At 38.4% G+C, this 22,893-nt stretch overlaps 1 protein-coding gene and 1 pseudogene across 6 annotated transcripts in view; both read right to left on the bottom strand.

The window, feature by feature from the left end:
- Window positions 1-22,893, bottom strand: part of Sh3d19 (SH3 domain containing 19) — a 183,456-nt gene that overhangs the window by 75,507 nt on the left and 85,056 nt on the right. The gene's annotated exons all lie outside the window — the stretch shown is intronic.
- Window positions 1,331-22,893, bottom strand: part of LOC101713694 (coiled-coil domain-containing protein 181-like) — a 101,363-nt pseudogene continuing 79,800 nt past the window's right edge. The window contains exon 4 of the transcript XR_015449056.1: window positions 1,331-12,544. The product of XR_015449056.1 is annotated as a coiled-coil domain-containing protein 181-like (transcript). The remainder of the gene's footprint in view (window positions 12,545-22,893) is intronic.

Below are 22,893 nucleotides of genomic sequence, written 5' to 3'. Positions count from 1 at the left end.
AGCTGTCTGCTACAGAGGAGGTTTTTGGGGCCCCTGTCCCTGTTCACTCTTCCCTCCTCCCACACTGGAGGCTTTTTACTCAGCCATTCTCACCTCGCCCCACTGTGTCGTGGCTGCAAGATCAGTTGTACCAAAGCAGTGGAGCACACATGACCAAATGATACTCCTCTATGATAAACCACTGAATATTTAGTATGATCCCATCAGACTTTAAACATTCTGCTTTAAAAAAATCTGTATTTATTTTGTGATGGTCTGAATGTGTCTCACCAAAATTCATTAGGCTGAAATCCTAGCCCCTAAGATGATGGTACTGGGAGGGAAAGGGATTAACTCTCTTCTATGAGAGCACCCAGAAGACCCCTGCAGCCTGAGCCATTTAAGAACAAGAAGGCACGACAAGAACAACAAGAAGGCACTGTCTATGGACCCGACAGTGGGTCTTCCCCGGACACCGTGTCTTCCTCAGACACCGTATCTGTTGGTGCCTTGATCTTGGACTTCCCAACCTCCAGAACCATTAAGAAAAAAAATTCTTTTGATTATAAGCCACCTAGTGTATGGCATTTTTGTTACAGCAACTGAACGAACTACAATACACACAAAGAAAGTGATAACACATTTACTACTGCGGTGCAGGAGCCAGCTTACACTGGTTCACGAGGCTTGACAAATTTTCATAAGCCAGTTGTTAAACATAGCCATTATTTGAAATCATATCAACTCACAAATAAATCACAAAACAATAAAGGTAATATTAAAACATCATTTTCTATTTTCCTAATTTAATATGCTACTTTGAAGCACTTTCCAAATCAACCTCAGTGGTATAACATTGGTACCTTGAAACTAGTCACTGGAGGGTATTTATACCACAAAAACTGGCAAACCAAGGCTGAATTTATTATTATATCGATTGTCTGGAGACTTAAGAAAGTGAAGGAGAAAATATGAATAACACATTGAACATAGAAGCATGTTAAAAGCATTATGAAAGGCTGGGGATGTAGCTCAGTGGTAGCAGTGCGTGTTTAATATACATAAGGCCCTGGTTTTGACCCCCACCACTAAAAAACCAAAAATAACAACAATAAAACATTGTAAAAAATACAAAAAAATTAATGGAACATTTTCCCTGTATTTGAAAACTATCTGGATCAGAAAGGAAGTTGCTCATGGGAATGCTGACATTCTGATAAACAATATCTCATTAACATTAACAAAAATATTAATAACATTTAATATTGGAATTACGTTCAAAGCACTAGCTATTAAACATTTAACAGTATACCAATGCATGTGCCCAAAATGATAACAATAGTTGTGTTTAAGAGTTTTATGAATTATTTGTCATTTACCTGTTTCTATTTTTCAAGTTTTATGTAATGGAATATAAACTACTTTTACAATTTATAAGTTACTTTAAAAACACTTGCTTGGCAAAAAACAAAACAAAACAAGTCAATTGATTCATGTCAAATTCAAGACCTTAATAATTAAGATCATAATCAAACCATCCACCAATTAATTACTTTCTGAAAATATCAGGCTGAGGTCAAATGTATTTGCCATTATGAAGGTGAAACTCCCCCAAATCCTAACACAAACAACAAAATGACTTATGGCATGCAAACTTCGAAACAGCTTAAAAAAACAAAATAATCACTGTTTTTCCCAAACCTCTATAGCTTTAGCATAAAAGAAAAATATAGGGCCGGGGATTCAGCTCAGTAGTTCTGCTGCCTGCCTTGCAAGTGCAAGGTCCCGAGTTCAATCCCCGGTACAAAAAAAAAAAAGAAAAATACAAAGCATGAAGAATTAAATAAACATTTAGAACTTTTTAAAACATTAATATAAACTGTTTTTTCCTGAGTGTCTTCTACATTCCAGGAAATTTTCAAGGTGCTGAGAACTAAAGTGAAAAAGATAAGCCCCTATATTAAAAATGTTTACAGTTAAATAGAGGACAGAGAAGTAAATAGGCAATTTCATTTTAAACACAGGCCATTTTAATACAGATTAGGAGACATGGAACTCAAGACTATTTGGAATTTTTACAAAATATCACAAATACAGAACTAATCATGAATGCCAATTCCAATAAAATACAAATAAAGGAGAGGATAAAGTGTAATCAGACTTTAAAAAAATAGATCCTCAGTGCAAGACTGTGCAGACATGAAGATTAACACTGGCCTCTGCAGCAGCCAAAGCTGGAGTCACTAACTCGGAGCGGGTCCAGGCCTGATATTTTCAAAGCTGGCGTGGCTAGTACTTATCTCAACTTCAGGCTGCCCTAAGAGCATTCTGCTCACAGCTGTAGCCCCAGAATGTCTACATGTTAACTGTTTCCTGGGTCATGGTCCTTCCTGTTGTATTAACAACAGAAATCATCCAAAATGAATGTGAGAGTGGATACGTGGAAGGACAGGAAGACAGACTGACTATGTTCTCTTCTCTTTTTTAAATTTTAAATAATGTTATTATAACAAAACAGACACATTATTCAGTAATTTCCACTACCTGTAAGATCCACCTATTTACATAGCAAGTACCATTCCCATTTTACTGTTCAAGTGACAACAGTGAGGGTCTTTCCAAACACCCACTGTGATAATACTGTGAATCTTGCTTCCAGATATGTATAATCTGATGGTTAAACTGGGGCCATAATTTTCCAAGAATATACAACGGAGTATGAGTTAAATTGTGTCAGAGGACACTTGGGATTCTACCTAAAATTTCAAGAAAGTTCTTAGGTGAATCAGGTAGAGAAATATTTCTGTACATTTACTTTGTAGGGTACCAAGTCTTTGTATTTTGTATAAATTACCTCAATCCTCAGCAAAATGCTTACAACACACATGAAATATTTTTTGAATATAAGCAAATCCACTTTCAAATGTATCACTGAAGCTGGCCATAGTGGTGCACACCTGTAATCCCAATAGTTGAGAGGCTGAGGAAGAAGGATCTCTGCAAATTCAAGGCCAGCCTGGGCTATACAGCAAGATCCTATCTCAAAAACAAAACAGAAACTAAACAAACAACAACAAAAAACAAAAACACAACTCCCCCAACAAAACCCAAATATATCATTGTACAGAAATTCTTAATACATCTGTTTGATATCATATTCACATTCATCAATGTTTCAGGGAGATGTTATTTTTTAAATCAGGATCATTCCAAAATTATGAATGTAAGCTGTGGTTTCACCTCAAGTTTCAGTGAAATAAATCTATGGGCGATTTAAAGGCTATATTCTCAACAATCAAAAACAATGAAGAGTGGCGCTGGGGGTACAGCTCAGTGGGAGAGCCTATGTTTAGCACGCACGAGGTCCTGGGTTTTATCCCCAGTGCCACTCCCACAGTACTCTATTTAAGTACAGAAACAAAGTTTCTTCTTCTTCTTTTTTTTTTTTTTTTTGTATTTTAAAGAATTTATTATTCAGCAATTACAATTAAGTCTTTTTCTACATAATTTGTGAATTTTTCAACATCAAATATTTGTATCATTTGCTTCTGTTCATGTTTTCTTGACCAATTCTTCATTGTTCCTTCTAACATGTTGCATTCCATACATGAGGCAGTGATGTATTTTTAACCGCTGCCAGAGGACTTATGCATTCATTTGCAGCTACCTATAGGCTGAAGAGAAATATTTCACTCATTTCATCTTTATGCAAACAGAAGACCAAGAAAAAGTGGTGAGGAGTGGCCCACCTTTGTACATAAAGGATCTGTTTGCATTGAGACTATAAATGAGTTCCTGGAGATACGGGGCATATGGGGATTGGGACCAGTAACCCCTCAGATTGTCCTTAGACATGGAGAGCCAACTGTGTGAAGAGTCTGGAAGTCCAAGGACCACTTTCAGCCCTGCCACTACTCACTCTGTGAGCATAATCATGTCACTTAAGGTCAGTTTCCTGATTTAATATGACATTATTAAATTGGCTGACTGCTACTCTACTAGGCCAAAAAATTTAAATATGAAACGTCAAAGTCCAAGATTCCAATTTAAATTCACTTAATTAGAATCAACCCAACTATTCAACAATAATAAAATAATAGCTAATCTAATTGAACTATTCTAATAGCTTCACACCTTTTAACTCAATTCATACATCTACTCTTAGAAGAAGGTGCTGTTAAATAAACATATGAAAAAATGTTCAACATCACTGGTCATTTGAGAGATGCAAATGAAAACAACACTGAGATTCCACCTCATCCCAGAAAGAATGGCTGCTATCATGAATCAACAATAACAAATGCTGGCGGGGCTGTGGGGAAAGAGGAACCCTGCTCCACTGCTGGTGGGAGTGTAGACTGGTGCAACCACTGTGGAAATCAGTATGGAGATACCTCAAAGAACTAGGACTGGAAGTCCCATTTGACCCAGCTATTCCACTGCTGGGGATCTTCCCAAAAGAATTAAAAGAATCATACCACAGTGATATATGTCCGCCCATGTTCATAGCAGCACAGTTTGTGATATCTAAAACTTGGAAACAGCCCAAATGCCCATCAACTAGAGACTGGATCAAGAAAATGTGGGGTTTTTTTTAATAAAATGGAGTACTGCTCAGCCATTAAAAAATGAGAAATTAGAGATATTTATAGCTAAATGGATGGACATTGAGGCGATACTCTTAAGTGAAATAAATAGGACACACATGTGTAAATACTGAATAGTTTCTCTAGTGTGAGAAACTGAAAGTGTAAAAAGGACTAAAAGGTATAATAGATAATGTGAAATAGGAAGAAAAGGGGCAAAGGGGAAGGGGAAGTGGGAGGGGTAGGGGAAAGGAAAGAAGGGAATGGAATTAATGAGAAAATGAAAAAGTGGAAACAAAGTCTTTGTAAATAGGAAGGAATGGAGGGGTTGAAGGGAGGGCAGGGGAAGGGGGAAAAAATAAGAACCAAGAGAGATTATGTAAAGGTGCAAATTCCCAATGATGAATGTCATTATATTGTATACCTAAAATGTACCAATAAAATTAAATTTAAAAAAGAAGGTGCAGGCTGGGGATTTAGCTCAGTGGTTTCGCTGCCTGCTGCGCAAGCGCAAGGACCCGAGTTTGATCCCCGGTACCAAAGGAAAAAAAAAAAAAAAAAAGAAGGTGCTGTTATTATCCCAATTTAGAAAAGAGTTTAGTAACTTGAATGTCCAAAATCTCACATCCAGTGAATGATGAAGCCAAGGTTTGAATTTAGATAGCCTGGCTCCAGAGCCTGAGTCCTTTACTACTGGGCTTCACTGCCTCATAATAAGATTGCCTATTGCTAAATGTAGACAGGAACACACACACACACACACACACACACACACACACACACACACACCCTCTTACATAAGTATGAATTGCCAAGGAACCTGTCGTCTTTCACTGAACATCCCAAGGCTGGGAGAGTTACATAAATCAGAGGCAACAGTGGTGGAATGGGCATGAGTCTTGAAGGGTATCAAAAAATGATTTACAACTTTCATCACTTCTAGGATTATTCATAAAACATATGAAGGAATGTATCTAAATAAATATTTGGAAATTCATGGGTCTGCCTATATTGTTTTAAGAAATCCCACATTAAAAAGATGTCTTTTTAAAAGTACTTTTGGTGGTGAACGAAGATGAAACAATAAAGGCTTCTGTTAGAACCATAGATCTCTGTCAGTGTTCATAAAACAAGCAATACATTTTCCTCTTACACAATATAGTATATGGCAAGGATTCTGTATGTCTACAAATACTTTATAAAGTACTCTTCTGCTTTTTTATCTCAATATATTCATGGTATTCTAATCTATGTGGAAGTAAATTTTAGAATAAAAGCTATAATTTGAGATAGTTCTACAGCTAATGTAAGAATGTTAGGAAATATAATATGCAGTTCTAAATTATAATATTGTTACCATTATTTCTTCTAATGGAGCTTTACTTTCTTGTGAGGCTAACAGAACCTGAAATCCCTTTAAAGAGATAAAAGGTTTTATTATGAGCATCCAAAGGCTATCTCAGGCAGTACAGGTGTGCTTAGCGCAGCCCTGGGCGGGAAACAAGGTGGCCTCTCATGCAAGCTCTCCTCCACTCTCTCAGAGCCCGTCACCTCTGCTTTCATCTTCACCTCTCCTGCTATACTTAGACTTGCTCTACTTGCTTATCAATACATGTCTCATCAAGCCCAAATCTAAATTATTTTCAAGCTTCAGCAACTACAGCTCTTATTTCTGTGTCTTTTAGTTTAAACTTTCAAGATAAAGAATGTGATCAGTACAGCGTATAGGCCAGAGGTCCTCTGGTGATGGCAATTTAGGGTAGGACCATGGAGAACCCTGGCCACAGGTACCTGTCCTTCGTTTGGGACTGAAGACTTGGCAGGTACCAAGTGCACTGCAATCATGACTAGGCACAAGGTAGGATTCTGTGGCACTGCATCACTGCCCCTTGCTCAAAGCTATGGAAACAACCCACACCCTGGAATGCTGCCTAGACAGTCTACAGAAGGATCAGTTACAGGGGTTGTTTCCAGAGTGATTCCTAAAAGCCCTGAATCCCAAGATCACTAACAAGCATCTTGACACCTACTAGACTTTTTCTGTTGGCTACTTTTCCTGACTGGCCTGCTTTTACCACTGAATTGCCTCATTAAAGGGCAAAGATGAGATCCCATATTCAGAGTGAGAGGTGACTAGGGTTTATTCTCAAAGCAATGCAATTAATTTCCCCAAAAGAAAGTTAATCTATGTGGAAAAATCAGTACTAGAAGTAACAGAAGGCCAAATCTATGATTTTTCCTCAACTGGTCAAAGATAATATCACTATGACAGAAGCCAGGGGGAGCCAGGTATACTGGTGCTTGCCTGTAATCCCAGCACTCTGAGGGCAGAGGCAGGAGGATCACAAGTTACTGCACTTGATCTTAGCCAAAAGGGTGAGAAGCGATGGGACGATCACAGGTTTAAGCCCAGTCTGGGTAACTTAGACCCTAGCTCAAAATAAAATACAAAGAAGGTCTGGGGATGTAGCTCAGTGTGAAGGCCCTGGGTTCAATCCTCAGTACAAAAGAAAAAAAAAAAAGAAAAGAAAAGAAAAAAAGAGATGCTGCTGGGAACACTTAACAGTTCTGACAAGCCCAGACTTGATCAGTCCACACAAAGCAACCACATGTAGCCGTGTGCTATCCAAGGGTGGAAACAGCTCCCAGAAATAAATCTCTTACTGTTTATCTACTACTGGTACTGTTTATCTGACTAAAAAGGCCATTAAATAATTATCAAAATAAAAAGAGGTATTATGATTAGTCCCATTTATAGATGAGGAAACTGAGATAAAGAAATATTAAGGAACTTGCCCAAGGAAACCCAGCTCCTAAATAATAAAGCTGGAATTTAAATTGAAGCAACTTGATGCATGGACTTAAGGTTGTCACAGTCTATTCACAGCCTCTTAGAATGGTTTTACTTGATTCTACCCATGTGAACAGAGCCTAAAACAACTAGAAAGAATAAATCTTCTCCAAAACCAGGCATGACTTTGCATTTATTTTTTAAAACTAAATTTTTATTGTATATGTTTACAGTACAAAATGATTATATTTATCGTGGGGAGTTGGTACTTGTACATAACACATTTTTTTTTAACACGTCCTAATTCTTTTTCATCCTCTTCCCCTTCCCCTTCCCCTTTTCCATCTCTTGGTACTCGTGCCTTCATTTTGGGTCATCCTAAAAGTTTCCCAAACTTAAATACAGACAGTCCTGATTTTGAATATGGGTGTAAAGGGACATTAGTTTTACTCTCAGTACAATATTCAGTATATTGTAAAAAACACGGTTGTATGAGCACACTTTCACAGCATTGTAAAGTCAAAAAATTTTAAGTTGAGGGCCGGGGATTTAGCTCAGTGGTTTCGCCACCTGCTGCGCAAGCTCAAGGACCTGAGTTCGATCCCTGGTACCAAAAAAAACCAAAACTGTAAGTTGAATCATCATGAGAGATTGTCTGTATATATGGTCTTAAAATGTTTAAGTATTTTTTGTTCCATTAACTCCATTGCTAGGAATTTAACATATAGGACTAATAAGTAATGGTTCATAAAAATGCAAGTGTAGTAATCTGACCACAGCACTGTTTATAACAGTAAAAAACTAGAAATAATCTAAATGTCTGACAATAGAAATATTAAAGTTTGGTATACCTAAATGATAGAGTATCATCAAAAATCATGTTATGGGAAATGTTTACAAATTATTGCTTTGTAGGAAAAAAGTTATATACTACATCCCAATTCCATTTTTTATAGTATATGCGCTGCCGAAGTGAGCACCCAATTCCATTTTTTAAAAGTACACCAAATATGCACAGAAAAAAGACTTGAACTATGAATTTGCCAACTATAATTACTGGATTGTTAGTGATTTTAATTTTTTCTTGGTGATTTCACAACCTTTATTTAAGTATGAATTATTTTTGTGGTCAAATTTGTTTTTCTTTTTTGGTACCGGGATCGAACTTGGGGTCCTTGCGCTTGTGCAGCAGGCGGCGAAACCAGTGAGCTAAATCCCCGGCCCCTTTGTGGTCAAATATTTTAAGCATATTTTAAAAGAATATTGGAATGGAAAAATGCTCATGATATAATGAAGTAAAAAATAATTTGAAACCAGAAAAATTAGATTAAAATGTAACATCAAGATGTGTCACACATGTGTGCCAACCCACCCGAAAGAATGTAATTATAAAGTATTGTAAACATACACTAATTTAAAAATTAACAGTAATTAACTATGGGTAGATAGGATTATAAATGATTTTCTTTTCAAAATTTTCTATAATGAACATATTCTACTTTATAAATAGAACAAATGTGCTTTTTTGGTCGGGGGTGGGGTACCAGGGATCGAACTCAGGTCCTTGCGCTTGAGAGGCAGGCGGTGGAACCACTGAGCTAAATCCCTGGCCCCAAATGTGATTTTTAAAAAAATTATTTTTAAAAAGACCAATGGTATTAAAAACAGAAATTCACCATATGGAAAACTTTAGAAGAGTATAGTTCAGTTTCTAAGAACTTTTTTGACTTGAGTTTCTCTTCGGAATCCACTAGAGAAACTACTAGGCAATAGATGGTGATAAACTTTCAGTCCTCCTGTCATCCCTTAACAACATCCCTTGGACTGCTTGCTGGAGGCAACATGCCAAGGAAAATATTATCTTGAGGAAACGGCTCTGCCACTGAGGGGATGTTTGTCCTTTAGACATAATGCTTCTCTGAAGACTTCAAGATGATTTCAAGATTGAAGCTTTCCTTCTATTCTTTCATTTTAATTACCAGAAGGTACTAATTCTAAATCCTCTTGTCCCAAAGGAGGGAGAATCACACAGAAGAGAACCCTTCTTGTGATGTTGGTCCTTCACGCAGTCAAAAGTGGTATACAAGGGACGTTCTTTGCATCCCCCGGAGAGCTAGCCTATCGCTGGGATGAGATCAGATGTATCAAAAACCTGTCAACAGGCAGATATGAATGTTCTGATGGGTTATGTAGAGAAGCCCCTAATCAACAAGGAAGCTCCCAATTCTGGAATTGTATTCCTAGGACCAGGCCTGATTTTTGTTTTTGAGAAGGGTTTTACAGTCTTTTCTCTAAGACTGATTTCTTTTTTTTTTTTTTTTTTGGTACCGGAGATTGAACTCAGGTCCTTGGGCTTGCGCAGCAGGCGGCGAAACCGCTGAGCTAAATCCCCCGGCCCGAAAAGACTGATTTCTGACCAATGGTTTACTGTTAATGAGATGGGAGGTGACCAGAATATGGAGTGACTTTTTACCAATTCTGTCCAGACTAATATTCTCCCAGGAATTAGTATGCTTTTGTGTTTTATAATCAATACATTTGAGGAAATATGGTATATGTTATTCCAAGGGGAAACACTGAAAGTCCAGTTGTATAAGGATACTTACTAGGGTAAAACCGAAAATATTGAAGCTGCAATGATATATACAAAGTTCACTCAACTAAAGGCTCTTTAATATAGACTTTGTAAATAACTGTTTCTAAATTACACTGCAGAAAGGTAAAGAACTAATATAAAATATAACCCAAGGGAAGTAGGAAAGAATTAGGAAGAAAAAATTTAAGGGCCAGGACTTCCCTGTGCTCCCTGGACTGCTGAGCAATGGGTAGCCACACATGCCTACCTTGAGAAAAAGTAATGAGTACAGGACCAGCTGCTGTTCCAAAGTTCACTGCCTGCTGATAGTTTAATTTGAAAAAATCTCAGAGAAGTCCCCACACTAATACAATGGCAGTGGCAGGCCAGCGGATAAAACTTTTCAATTGCCCAACTGATACTCAATATAAATATTTTATTTTCATTCCCATCACACTAAGAGAAAATGCTAAAGTCATTTCTTAAAACCACAATAAAACAACACAATATATATTCTCTGTAGAATGACATAAAATGTTAATAATCCTTTCACATTTCCCACTTACAAAAGGATTTTTCTCCCACCAAACTTGTATACACTTTAATTTTTCACCTTGTTTACAGTATTACGGATGCTATAGCAAAAGTAATGTTTCTCTTACAGCTTACAAAACATACTGCCAGAAAGTAATTACACATAAGCTATAGTTTATAGAGGTACAGGAATCAAAACATATGGGCAGGGAAATGCTATGGAATTACAGTAGTTAAACTAAGCCCACCAGAGCACGACATTGTGATAGACACATTTAGAAAGGAGAAAAGCAAAACAAATTAAATCTTTTGCTTTTAGCTATTCTATTTAAAACTATAATGTGATGATGGTAAACTGCCAAAATAAAATCCTCAACATCTTTATTAAATCAACAGAGTTTCAATGCAGAGAACTAAGATCCTCTTAAATTCTTAATGGTAAAGTGATTGCTACAAGTTTAACATAACCAACTCTTAATTCTGACTGCAATGAACTATGTGTTACAAATACCCCACTCGCCTGTTGAGTTCGAATGGTTCCCTGAGTGGGTGGCATTTCAGGCCACATTATGGGAAGGGGGTGGTAATGGGCCCCACTAAACCTGGAGCAGCATCATATCAGGATGAAGCTATGCTGAGTTCTGAGGAGAAAACAGACACGTAGGGTACATGAAAATTCAAAACTTAAAGTAATTGTGAATGAGAATGGAAACTTCAGAAAAATAAAATCTACCATGGAAGAAACAACAAAGGTTTCTGAACATGTCCATACCTGAGGATACAAACACAGAGATGTTTCCTGCAACATTACAATTCTAACTGTAATGGACTGGAAACAACCTAAGTGCTGTTGATAAGTGACTGGTTAAATAAAATTATAACACAGCTACATTGAAAAATTTTATGTGGTAGTTTGAATAATAATGAAAACTATTTTCATTAGTTAGAAAACTATTTTTATGTAGTGGAAAACTGACAAGGTAAACCTAAAATATGTTAAGAAAGGTAAGTTGGCAGAAATAAATATGTGTGTTACTATATCAACACTGCTACACATGTATATATACATACATATATCCTCCCTTCTTCTATATATAGCTTGATCTCACACACACACACACACACACACCCAGACAATGAACCACCAGACTCTTAATAAGTTACTGAAGTAGTAAAGAGAAATGCCATATATTTTGGTACTGTCAAAAAGTGCCCCCCCCAAAAAAGGAAAAAAATGTTGTCATATGTTATTTGTGTAACTTGAAAGTGGCAAAAAGAGATAAAAATCCAGAGCAAGAAGGTGCTTCTAGTAAAGGATAACCCGGGAGCAGGACTGTAAGTAGAGTTAAAATGGAAATGGTATTTGTGTTTTTTTCTGAACGTTCTTGACTATTTTTTCCTTTTTATTGTCCTCTTTCAGAAATAAAGATATCACTCAATTGTATGGTCATCCTTATCATGCTGTAGGAGTCAAGAAGGACTCCCTGAGGTCCTTTGAAAAAAATTATGAGCCAGGGATTTAGCTCAGTGGTTCTGGTGCCTGCCTTGAAAGCACAAGGTCCAGAGTTTGATTCCCAGTAACAAAAAAACAAATAAATAAGTTCAGTTGCTGGGGATTAAGCTCAGTGGTTCCACCGCCTGCCTCGTAAGCACAAGGTCTGGAGTTCGATCCCTGGTAGCCCCCCCCCCCAAAATTATGAGTATTTCCAGGATTTTTTTTTTTTAAAGTGTAGCTAACATAGCACAGTCTTAGCTTAAGAAATAAAGCAGAGTAAATATACTTGAAGTTCCTGGGTACTCTTTCCTGACCCATTCTGTTGACAATCAATATCCTAAGCTCACTAATTATCATTTCCATGCATATTTTAATACATGTAGGCAATCACAAAAATACACAGTAAGTAATATAATGTGTTGTGCTGGCCTGTCTTCAGCAAGAATCTTGATAGTTCGCTGGGCATGCTGGTGCATGCCTGTGATCCTAGCACTCAGGAAGCTGAGGGAGGAGGATGCTGTAAGTTTGAGGCCAGCCGGGGCTACACAGTGAGCTCAAGGCCAGTCTGAACTACATAGTGAGACCTTGTCTCAAAAAGAAAGAAAAAAAGAATCTTGTTAGCTGCTTTGGTCAGGATCCCTGTCTTAGTTACTTTTCTCATTGCTGACATAAAATACCCAGCACCCAAAGGTTATTTAGTTCATAGTTTGTAGAGGTTTCAATGCATAACTGGCTGGCCCCAAGGCAGAGTGGCACATGGCAGAGGGGCATCAGAGAGAACAGTTCATGGCAGGCAGACAGCAAAAGCAACAAGGGACAGCATCTTTCTGCCCCTTTTTCTTTTCTTTTCTGTTTTTTTTTTTGGTACCGGGGATTGTACTCAGGACCTTGCACTTGCAAGGCAGGCATGGTGCCTCTGAGCTAAATCCCCGGCCCTCTGCCCCTTTTTCTTATCCAGACTACTTAGGGCGAGTAGCACTCACACCCTTAATCCTAGTGCCCTTGAGCCTAGCATTCCACTGTGGAATGCTAGAGATTGTGCATCACACAATCTCGGTGCAGCCACCTCTGAAAAAGCCCCACCTATGACTGCATGAGGCTTTGGGTGGACATCTAAATACAACTTAACTTCTGATGTTTCTTCTTAGAAGTTTTCCACCTACTGTTCCCACTCTGGTTTTTGACTATAAATTTGCACTTGCCCATGCTATCTATATTTAGAGTTGGGCTCAATCTCTCTCCCCTATAGTAAAATCCCACCGCAGTGATTCCTAAATCTGTTCTATGGTCTTGAATAAAGTTTTCCTTATTGTTGTACTAAATTACATACTCTTATGCCTAACTGACATTATCAGTCTTTGCAATTTCTGTGTCATCTCAATGGAATTAAAATGATATCATTATCAGGTTAGTATTATTATTATTTTTTTTGCAGGGCTGGGGGTGAAACCCAGGGCTACATTCATGCTAGGCAAGCCCTCAACTACTGAGCTACACCCCCAGCCCAGTGTATATCTTTTTTTTTTTTTTTTTGGTACCAGGGATCGAACTTAGGTCCTTGGCACTTGCAAGGCAGGCGCAGTGCCACTGAGCTGAATCCCTGGCCCCAGTGTATATCTTAATATTAGCAAGGGAAACAATCTTTTCATATTGTAATTGGTTACTTAGGTTTCATCTTTTGTGACTCTTGCCATATTTTATTGAGTTGTCTTTTTCTTTACAGTACCCTGGATATTAACCTTTATTACATATATGCACTAAACAGTTGTGACTTTTCTTCTTATATGCTTTTGATGTATTCAGGTACTTAAATTTTAAATTTTCACTCAAATTTAATAATCTCTTAACACTTTGTACTTGAGCTGTTTAAGAACTAATTCCCTGCCCTAAAGTCAACATTTTTAGCCATGCCTCTAAGCTACTTCCCTGGTCCTAAGTGCCAACTCTTATCACATCATGATACAGAACTCTGTAGCCACCTGTCTGTTTGGTGACTTTTTTTAACTGTTTGTTGACAAAACAGTGTCTTAATTACTTATCAGAATCCATTTTCCTTTCTTGGCCTTCAAAATTGCCTTGTTTTCGCTCTTCCTTATAAACTCTAGAATCATTATATTGAATTTCCATTTTTTAATTTTTATGATTTGTTTCTGGTACCGGGGATCGAACTCGGGTCCTTCCACTTGTGAGGCAGGCAATGGAACCACTGAGTTAAATCGCCAGCCCAATTTTTGTGATTTTAAAAATAAAAATCCAGGGCCGGGGATTTAGCTCAGTGGTTTTGCCGCCTGCTGTGCAAGTGCAAGGGCCTGAGTTCAATCCCTGGTACAAAAAAAAAAAAAAAAAAAAAAAAAAATCCATTGATTTTCATGAATGAGTATCAAAGGGGACTGTGACAGGTGGTTTTTTTGGTACCAGGGATCGAACTTGGGACCTTGCGCTTGCAAGGCATGTGACAGGTGGTTTTAAAAAGACTTTAGGAAGACTAAGATTCAAATGGTAAGTTTTGGGGCCGGGGATTTAGCTCAGTGGTTCCACTGCCTGCCTTGCAAACGCAAAGACCCTAGTTCAATCCTGGTACCAAAAAACAAACAAATGATAAATTTTAATAAATATATTTAAGGTTCTTTGTTCCACTGCTTTCTTTTTTTGATGCTGTAAATTATTTTCTTGTAGTAGATAAAACACTTTAGATGAAGTAGCTAGTTATACAGACCCCATAAGTCACTGAAATCTATAAAGCTTGTGGTGTGATAAAGAGTTCCTAATTTTCTATTCATGGCACTGATTGCCAGAGGACTTAACATTCTTTATTATCTTTAGCTCCTACTTCCTTCTAATTAGTTTCCCAAACTGCTACTCCATGGCATTTTTCTAGGTGTTATTAATAGCCATGTCTGAGATAGGAAGTTACAAATTCAAATAATAATTTAAGTGACATGTAATATACAAATCATTTAGAGTTTTATAATGCACTTTAGAATATCAACTAGTCTGAGTAGTAGCACAGTAAAGAAACATGTCTAATTTTGTTTAACACATCATTTCACACATGCTTCTGTATATGAACATGTTTTCTTCTTTTGTTTCTGGAGCTCAAGGTTGGACAGGAGAGCCTCATGCATCCTAAGCAAATGCTCAACCACAGAGCTACACCCTCCCTCCAAATGTTTATTTCTTGACATACAGATTTTTCTATAGTAGAGTGCTCCAGGAGAACATCAATTTGGGAAGCAGTATGTTTAAACTAGTAAAGCTGAAATAATAAGAATTCAGGTACACATTTCTGACTTCCACACTGATCAATCAGAAACAAGCAAATAATTAAAAAAAAAAAATCAAACCAAGTAATCAAGACACCCACCAAGCCTTTTAAAAATGCTTATAACAGTACTTTTTAGCTTGGGTTCTTTGGAGTTGGCCTATACTCGATAAAACTTTCCCCTTAACTTAACAAGAGTTATGCTTTCCTTCTTATTTCAGCACTGAAATGGAAGAAGAGGCAGACTCCTCAGATTTATGCACCTCTCACTGAAAGCTGTAGAAGTATTTGGCCTTGTAAAAACACAAACAAGAGAAATGCATTTCTCTTATCCTTGCTGAGCATCCAGCCCATCATTCTTCTTGCCAAGTGGCCTAAGGAGAACAAAGAACATACTGAAATTAAGTGACTTTTGTTTATATTTCCTTCTTTCTGCCCTGTAGATGCAGCAGGTATTAATCTGTCTGATAATGTGCTGCTGGCCTGCTGAGGGCAGCCCTGCCTGCTGAGGACAACAGTTCACTGCCAGTCTCAGCAGATACCCTGCAAACAATGGTCTTTTGAAAACCCTTTTTTTTCTTATGGGGCATTCTTCCTTGCTGTTGTGGTAACAAACATACTCAATAACAGTAAAGGGCAAGCTTGGGAAAGTCTGGTTCTTCCCAATTTGTAAGACAAAAATATTGACATTCCCCTTTCTCTCCTTGAAATACAGTTGGCATTCATTTATCAAGCAGTTATTTGTTAATTGTGAACCAGCCACTATACTACTGCTAGGGCTACTAAGATTAATAGCACAGTCCTAGAGAATTTGACAGTATAAATTAGAGATGAAAGAATAATGAAGATACTCTGAGTGTTGTGGTGCATGCTCATAAGCCCAGCACTCTGGGAAACTAAGGCAGGAGGATTGCAAGTTTGAGCCCAGCCTGGGCAACTGAGCAAGATCCTGACTCAAAATGAAATGAAAAATAAAAAGGGGGTGGGGATGTAGCCTAATGTAAAGGCACTAGATTCAATCCCCAGTACTGCAAAATAAATAATAGATATATCTTTTTTAAAAAAGGGCTGGGGACATAGTTCAGTGGTAGAGTGCCCTTAAGTTTAATACATAGTACAAAAGAAAGAAAAAAAATCAAGCACTCTCAAGAGTACCTCAGGCAAGGTCTGAAACAAAACTAGCTGACTTTAGGCTACGTGGCCTAAATCCCAAACAATAGATGTTCCATGAAGCCAACCCTTTTCTCCCCCATTTTCAATTTTATCAAGAGCTGCAATAGGGACTCCCAACAAGTATTTATTGGCTGTTAAGTGAGCAAGGGGCTCAGCCATCCAGAATAATGACTTTCTTGGGTGGGAATCTTCTCTACTTTTATTCCCAGGCAGCTTGTTTAGCTTTCCTTGACAGTATTTGCTCGCAGGGTAGCCCATTCCACCTTTGATTGGTTCTGACAGGAAATTCTTCCTTATATCGTGCACAAATCCATCCTCTCAACATTCCGCCCACAGATGGGCATTCTGCTCTCTGGGATCTGCTGAACACACTGCACTGTCCCTTCACTGCCACTTGCTACGTGAAAACTTCAAGTTTTGAGAGAAGCTAAAGAAAACAATACAATTAACATCTATCCCTGTATATGCATTTCTTCTATTCACCAAAAACTAACAGTTTCCCATACTGGTCTGTTCATCTCTCCTTTCTCTACTCCCTTAATTATTTGAGAGTAGGCTCCAAACATAAAACCACATCTACTATCTCCCAAGAATGGCATGTCTATTCTATACCTGAGAGTAATGTTAATAAATACTATCTCAACTGAAGTCCAGTGTTATGGCTTGGATTTACATGTCCCTCCAAAGCCTCACTCGGACATAGGTGGTGTTTGTTCTGGAATTGATTCATGGTACAATGTTAGACTCAAGGGCACTAGGATGAGGGTGTGTTACCTCCCCTAAGTAGTCTGCCTAAGAGGGGGCAGAAAAGTGCTGTGAAGCTCTCTTCTCTTACTGCTTTTGCTGTTTTCTGCCACCATAAACTGTTCTCTTCTGCGACCCCTCTCTGCCATGTTTCATTCTGCCTTGGAGCCAGCCAACTATGGACTGAAACCTCTAGGAACTGTAAGCCAAATAAACCTTTCCTCCCTTAACTTTTGGGTATTGTGGATTTTGTCTTAGCAACGAGAAAAGTAACTAAGAATTTGTTACCAGACAAGTGGGGTCATTGCTGTGATATTACCTGGCCATGTGGTTCAGGAGACTTTGGGACTGGCTTGTGGGAAAAGTTTAGAAAGATTCAGAGATGTCAGCTGAAAAAGTAGCACTGAATGCCTGACGCTCTACTGTATGGGAGATTCTGGTCAGGGCTCAGAAGACCAGAAGGCCGGTAAAGACCAGGCTCAGGAGGTTTCTGCTAGGAAGGATTGCACTGGCTGTTGGACTCCAGGCAATGTGTGTTGTGGGTTGGCAGAAAGTTTGTCTTCATTTTGCTCATGTCCAGAGACTTTGCCTGAGACTGAGATTAGGGCCAGTGGACTAATTAATGGCAGAAGAAATTTCAAGCCAGTCTAATGTTGAGGCTGTGGCATGGATGCTGTTGGGGGCTTTTAGCCAGATTTATGTTGAGAATCAAGAGCAAGGCCCAGCAGAATGATTTAAAATGTTTTGAGTTTGGCCAGAAAGGAAGCTCTAATAAAGCTGAGGACTGTAAAGACATAGCAGAGGAGCTCTCAGTTGCTGAGAGGGAACAGGAGAATAGAAAAGATGGCCTGAGGGCATCACAAGAAGCAGGAGACTCTACCCTTTGCAGCCTCAAAATTGAAAAAGTGAGACTTTGCTTTGAGAGAGCCCCAAGGCACTGGGATCGAACTCAGGACCTTGCGCTTGGGAGCCAGGCAGTGGAACCACTGAGCTAAATCCCCAGCCAAGCCCTGTGTTCCAGAATGCCAGGGTCCTAGGGAAGTTGTTTCTCAGGATTTGGTTCATAGCCACTGGATCTCTACAGCCAAGAGAAGGAAGTGTGGCTACTGCTCCAGCTGCCAACAGATCTTGGTATGGTGATATATGGTGCTGCTTTTAAGTACATGCAGAATGCAAGAGTTGTAGGGTCAGGAAGGCTTTCATCCAGATTTCAGAAGACAGCCTGAGAGGCCGGGCAGTGCGCCCCTGAGGGGCAGTGTGTGAAGGTGCAGTGGAGACCCCAGAAGGTTGTGTGAAACTTCGAGTGTAAGCCAAGGGTGCAGTGCAGACCCCAGAAGGTTGGAGAAGCCAGAACATGGATCATCTGAGAACTGCAAGGAGGAAGCAGAGCTGGCCCAAGAGAGAAGCCATGGGAACTACAACCACCCACAGTGCCACAGGGGTGGAGCCACCGAGGCCCTTTGGAGTTCACATTTTGCCACAGATTGCCTCCAAAACTGTACATGGAACTGCAGGACTTAATGTTTGCCCTGCTGGATTTTGGACTTGCTTTGCTATCATTCTTTGTATCCTTCTATTTGTAACTTTTGGAATGGAGATGTCTATATTGTGTCATTGAATGTTGGAAGTGTTTAACCTTCTTTTCATTTGTACAGAGGCTTGCAGCTCAGAGTTTGCCTTAAATCTCAGAGGAGACTTGGGACTTGGACTTTTCAGTAATGCTGAAACTTTATCAACTCTTGGAGACGGAGATGAAGGGATATGCATGAGTCTTTGGGGGGCCAGTGGAGGAATGTTATGGCTTGTGTTTAGTAGTGTGCCTAAGATAAGAGGGACAGAAAGATGCTATGGTGCTCTCTTTTCTTTTGGTTTTGCTGTTTTCTGCCACCATGAACTGTTCTCTGCAATGCCTCTCTGCCATGTTTCACTCCGCCTTGGAGCTGGTCAACTATGGACTGAAATCTCTAGGAATTGTAAGCCAAATAAACCTTTCCTCCCTTAACTTGTGGGTACTGGAGATTTTGTCTCAGCAACGAGAAGAGTAACTAAGACATCTAGATTTAAATCTGCCTGATGGCTCTCTCTCCAATTTCTTTTTTCATATTTTTTTACTCCCAGATTTTATTTTTTTAAACACATATATTGCTTTTGGTTGTCCATGTCTCTTTGGTCTCTTTTAATCTAAAACATTCTCTCAGCCTTTTTGTGTTTTTCAAGGCACTTTATTTTCATTTTTTAATTTGCTAGAACTACTCTGTATTGCTACCTGTGTGCACCACTGGTGACATCGTTTGGACACACACGCTGCCCGCTTGTCTCCCAAGTGATGGCATCCACACTGACTACCTGATTAAGGTGCTGACCACTGGGTCTCCCATCAAAAAGCCAAAACTCACCCTCTGCAATTAAAAGCTAATCTGTGGGGATATTGTTAAGGCTGTGAGAATATTTGCTCCTCAACATCTCTTTACACAAGAATTAGTTGCCACTGATAATCTTATCTAAATCAACTACTGAGAACTAAATTCTATCATTCCTTCTACGTGAATTTTTAAAAATCCATTTGTTTGTTTTGTAGTACTGGGGATTGACTCTAAAGCCTTCACACCAAGCTACATCACTAGCCCTTATTTTCTTAATTTTTCTTTTTTTTTTTGGTACCAGGGATCGAACTTGGGATCTTGCGCTTGCGAGGCAGGCGCCGGAACTACTGAGCTAAATCCCTGGCCCTTAATTTATTTTTTAATTCATTAAATTTATTGGTACATTTTAGATATACAATATGATGACATTCATCATTGGGAATTTGTACCTTTACATAATCTCTCTTGGTTCTTATTTTTTTCCTCCTTCCCCGCCCTCCCTATTTACAAACACTTTGTTTCCAGTTTTTCCTTTTCTCATATTTCTTTCTTTCCTTTCTTTCCATTCCCCAACCCCTACCACTTCCCCTTTTTCCCTTTTCTTCCTACTTCACATTGACTACTGTACATTTTGAACCTCATTTACACTTGCAGTTTCTGACGCCAGAGAAACTATTTGGTATTTACATATGTGGAGCAGGCAGCGAAACCACTGAGCCAAATCCCGGCCCTTGGTATTTACATATGTGCATCCTATTTATTTGACAAGAGTATGGCCTCAATGTGTATCCACTTAGCTATAAATGTCTCTAGTTTCTCATTCTTTATGGCTGAGTAGTACTCCATTTTATATAAAAAAAACTCCCCATCTTCTTCATCCAGTCACCAGTTGATGGGCACTTGGGCTGTTTCCAAGCTTTAGCTAATACAAACTGTACCGCTATAAACATGGGTATGCATATATTGCTGTGGTATGATGCTTTTAATTCTTTTGGGAAGATACCCAGCAGAAGAATGGCTGGGTCAAATGGGACCCCTTATTTTTTTATTTTGAGACAGGGTCTTGCTATGTCACTAAGTTGCCCAAACTGAGCTTTAACTTGTAAACCTCCAGCCTCGGTCTCCCAGAGTACTGCAGTTATAGTCATGTACTATCATGCCTGCCCAAAAATCCAGAGTTAATCCATTGCCCCTCCTCCCCGATACTCACACTGTCCCAAATTTGGCCAGTGAATCTCTTGAAGCTATCATCAAGTTCTTTTTTGGCATGACCCCACTAGCTGAGCACTTCCTAGCTTTTTATCTCAACAAGGAGTCCAGGCTCACCTTGTACTTCCCCTGCCCCAGACAGGAAATCAGCTGTTCCTCCAACCACCATGGCTCCTCTTACTAGGGAGCATCAAACTGTTCTTATGATGAGTAATTTTGCTAGTCTCTCTTACAGCAGCCTCTAGGTATTTGAAGCTATATGCTGTTTCTGCCCCAAACACCTCCCCAGACTTCTATGACTAGGCTGTTTTACCAGTTCTTCACACCCGACTTCCTCTGATTTGGCTTTGACTTTCTCCTTTGCATCTCTTTCATCTTCCTTGTCCTAACTCAACCGCTAGATTGGAGGTCCTCACCTGGCTATACATTAGAATTACTGGGAACCTGTTTAATATACAGATTTTAAAGATTTGTTCCAGACTACTGAGTAGATTCCCTGGAGCAAGACATGAGATTTTGTTTTTGAAGCTCCCCACAAGATATCAACAGAGCAGCTCCAATGCATGGGTCTGTTTCTCCATGGCCTTGTGAACCTGGAATTGGATACACTGTAAAACTTAGACTTTTACAGAATTAGGTAAAAAAGGTGGTCTTGAGCTACCTTTACTTGTATTATGTATTATACTTATTCAATAGTAAGCAAATCAATACAAACCTGTTTTGGGGGGAGGTGGAGGCAATCACAAAATTTTTGACTCATGATGAAATTTATGAAGAGCTAAATCTTGAAGATTTTTAAAATATATCGCCTAAGTTACATCGTCCCCATCTTTTTATGTTCTATTGGTGTTTCAGTATAAATACTGGCACTAAATATTACAATTTACAATGCTCAATTCATTCGAACCTTCAGTATGTCAAAGTTCTCATGAATCCTGGTTTTATCATCCCAAGTAATTTTTTGCCCTATCCTTTCAACTTAAATATGGAATTATGCTCTCAAAGTTTTCTTAGGTAGCATTTCTTTTTGCTATTTTTTAAAACTGCATTAAAATCAGTCTTACAAAGTGCATTATTTATTGCAGTAGACACAATTTATATGTTTGTCAAAAGTTGTAAGACCACACACAAAAGTAGTGAATTTTAATATAACCCAAAATATATACCTGAAGAAAAAAAAACCAGTCAATATTCTAAATATCCAGTTATATTTTTTTCTTGGGTTGGTTCTCACTAAGCTTTTTGACTGACAATTTCTGCAAAATGCATATTCTAAGTGATGGAGTTGCCAGAGATTTTATATTTTTATTCAATGATAGCAATGCAGTCTAGGGTTTGATCCCTTGACCAAGGATTTGTTTTACCAGACCAGTCAATCTAATGAATGCATTATTACCATTTTTATCAGTTCCCACAATGCAAAAAAGAAAAAAAAAAGGCTACGGAATACAGAATAAGGGGAAATTATTAGAAAAATTACAATCTTTCATAGAACAGGGTTAAAATATCTAATATAGTTGGAGGGAGGAAAAGGAAAGTAAAAAGAATTATGATGTGTTACGTACAGGTACTGACCTCTCGTGATGAATGTAACTGTAGGTACTGTAAATATGTATTGATAAAACTAAAAAATTTTAAAAATACATATCTAATATAGCCTGTCAGTCTTACCTAAGAGAGAAAGTCAGACAGATTTCTACTTTTACAAGTTTGAAAAGATTTTTAGAACCATTCTTCAGTGCCTGTGATGATTGAGTGCAACACTCTCAGTGCAGGCATGAAGCTTAAGTGGTATAGAAGCTTTCTGGCCATTTGAAATGACTGAAAAAATGTACAAGAATTCATCTGTGTGTGTGCATGGGTGTATTATAAAAAGTATAGGAGGAAATACAACAAAATCTTAGTATTAGCTAGCCATCTCTGGTTGATGGAAGGCAGACTAGATTTTGTTTTGTTTTACAATTTTTTTAAAAAAATATTTTCTGAATTTCTATAGTGAGATTATATTGGGTTTTTGTTTTGTTCTTTTTGCAGTGCTGGGGACTGTACATGCTAGCTAAGTAGCTCCATCACTGAACTATATTCTCAGGCCTCTATTAGTTGTATAATTAAGAAAAGGGCAAAATACATTTATAAAAATACTGATGAAAGGGAGAACAAAGTAAGTCACAAAAGGAAGAAA

Source organism: Heterocephalus glaber, unplaced genomic scaffold (genome assembly GCF_053883595.1).
Source record: "Heterocephalus glaber isolate CG9 unplaced genomic scaffold, H.glaber_assembly_v1.0 deba00000613, whole genome shotgun sequence".
Taxonomy (NCBI): Eukaryota; Metazoa; Chordata; class Mammalia; order Rodentia; family Bathyergidae; genus Heterocephalus; species Heterocephalus glaber.
This window is presented reverse-complemented; position numbering and strand designations above follow the sequence as displayed.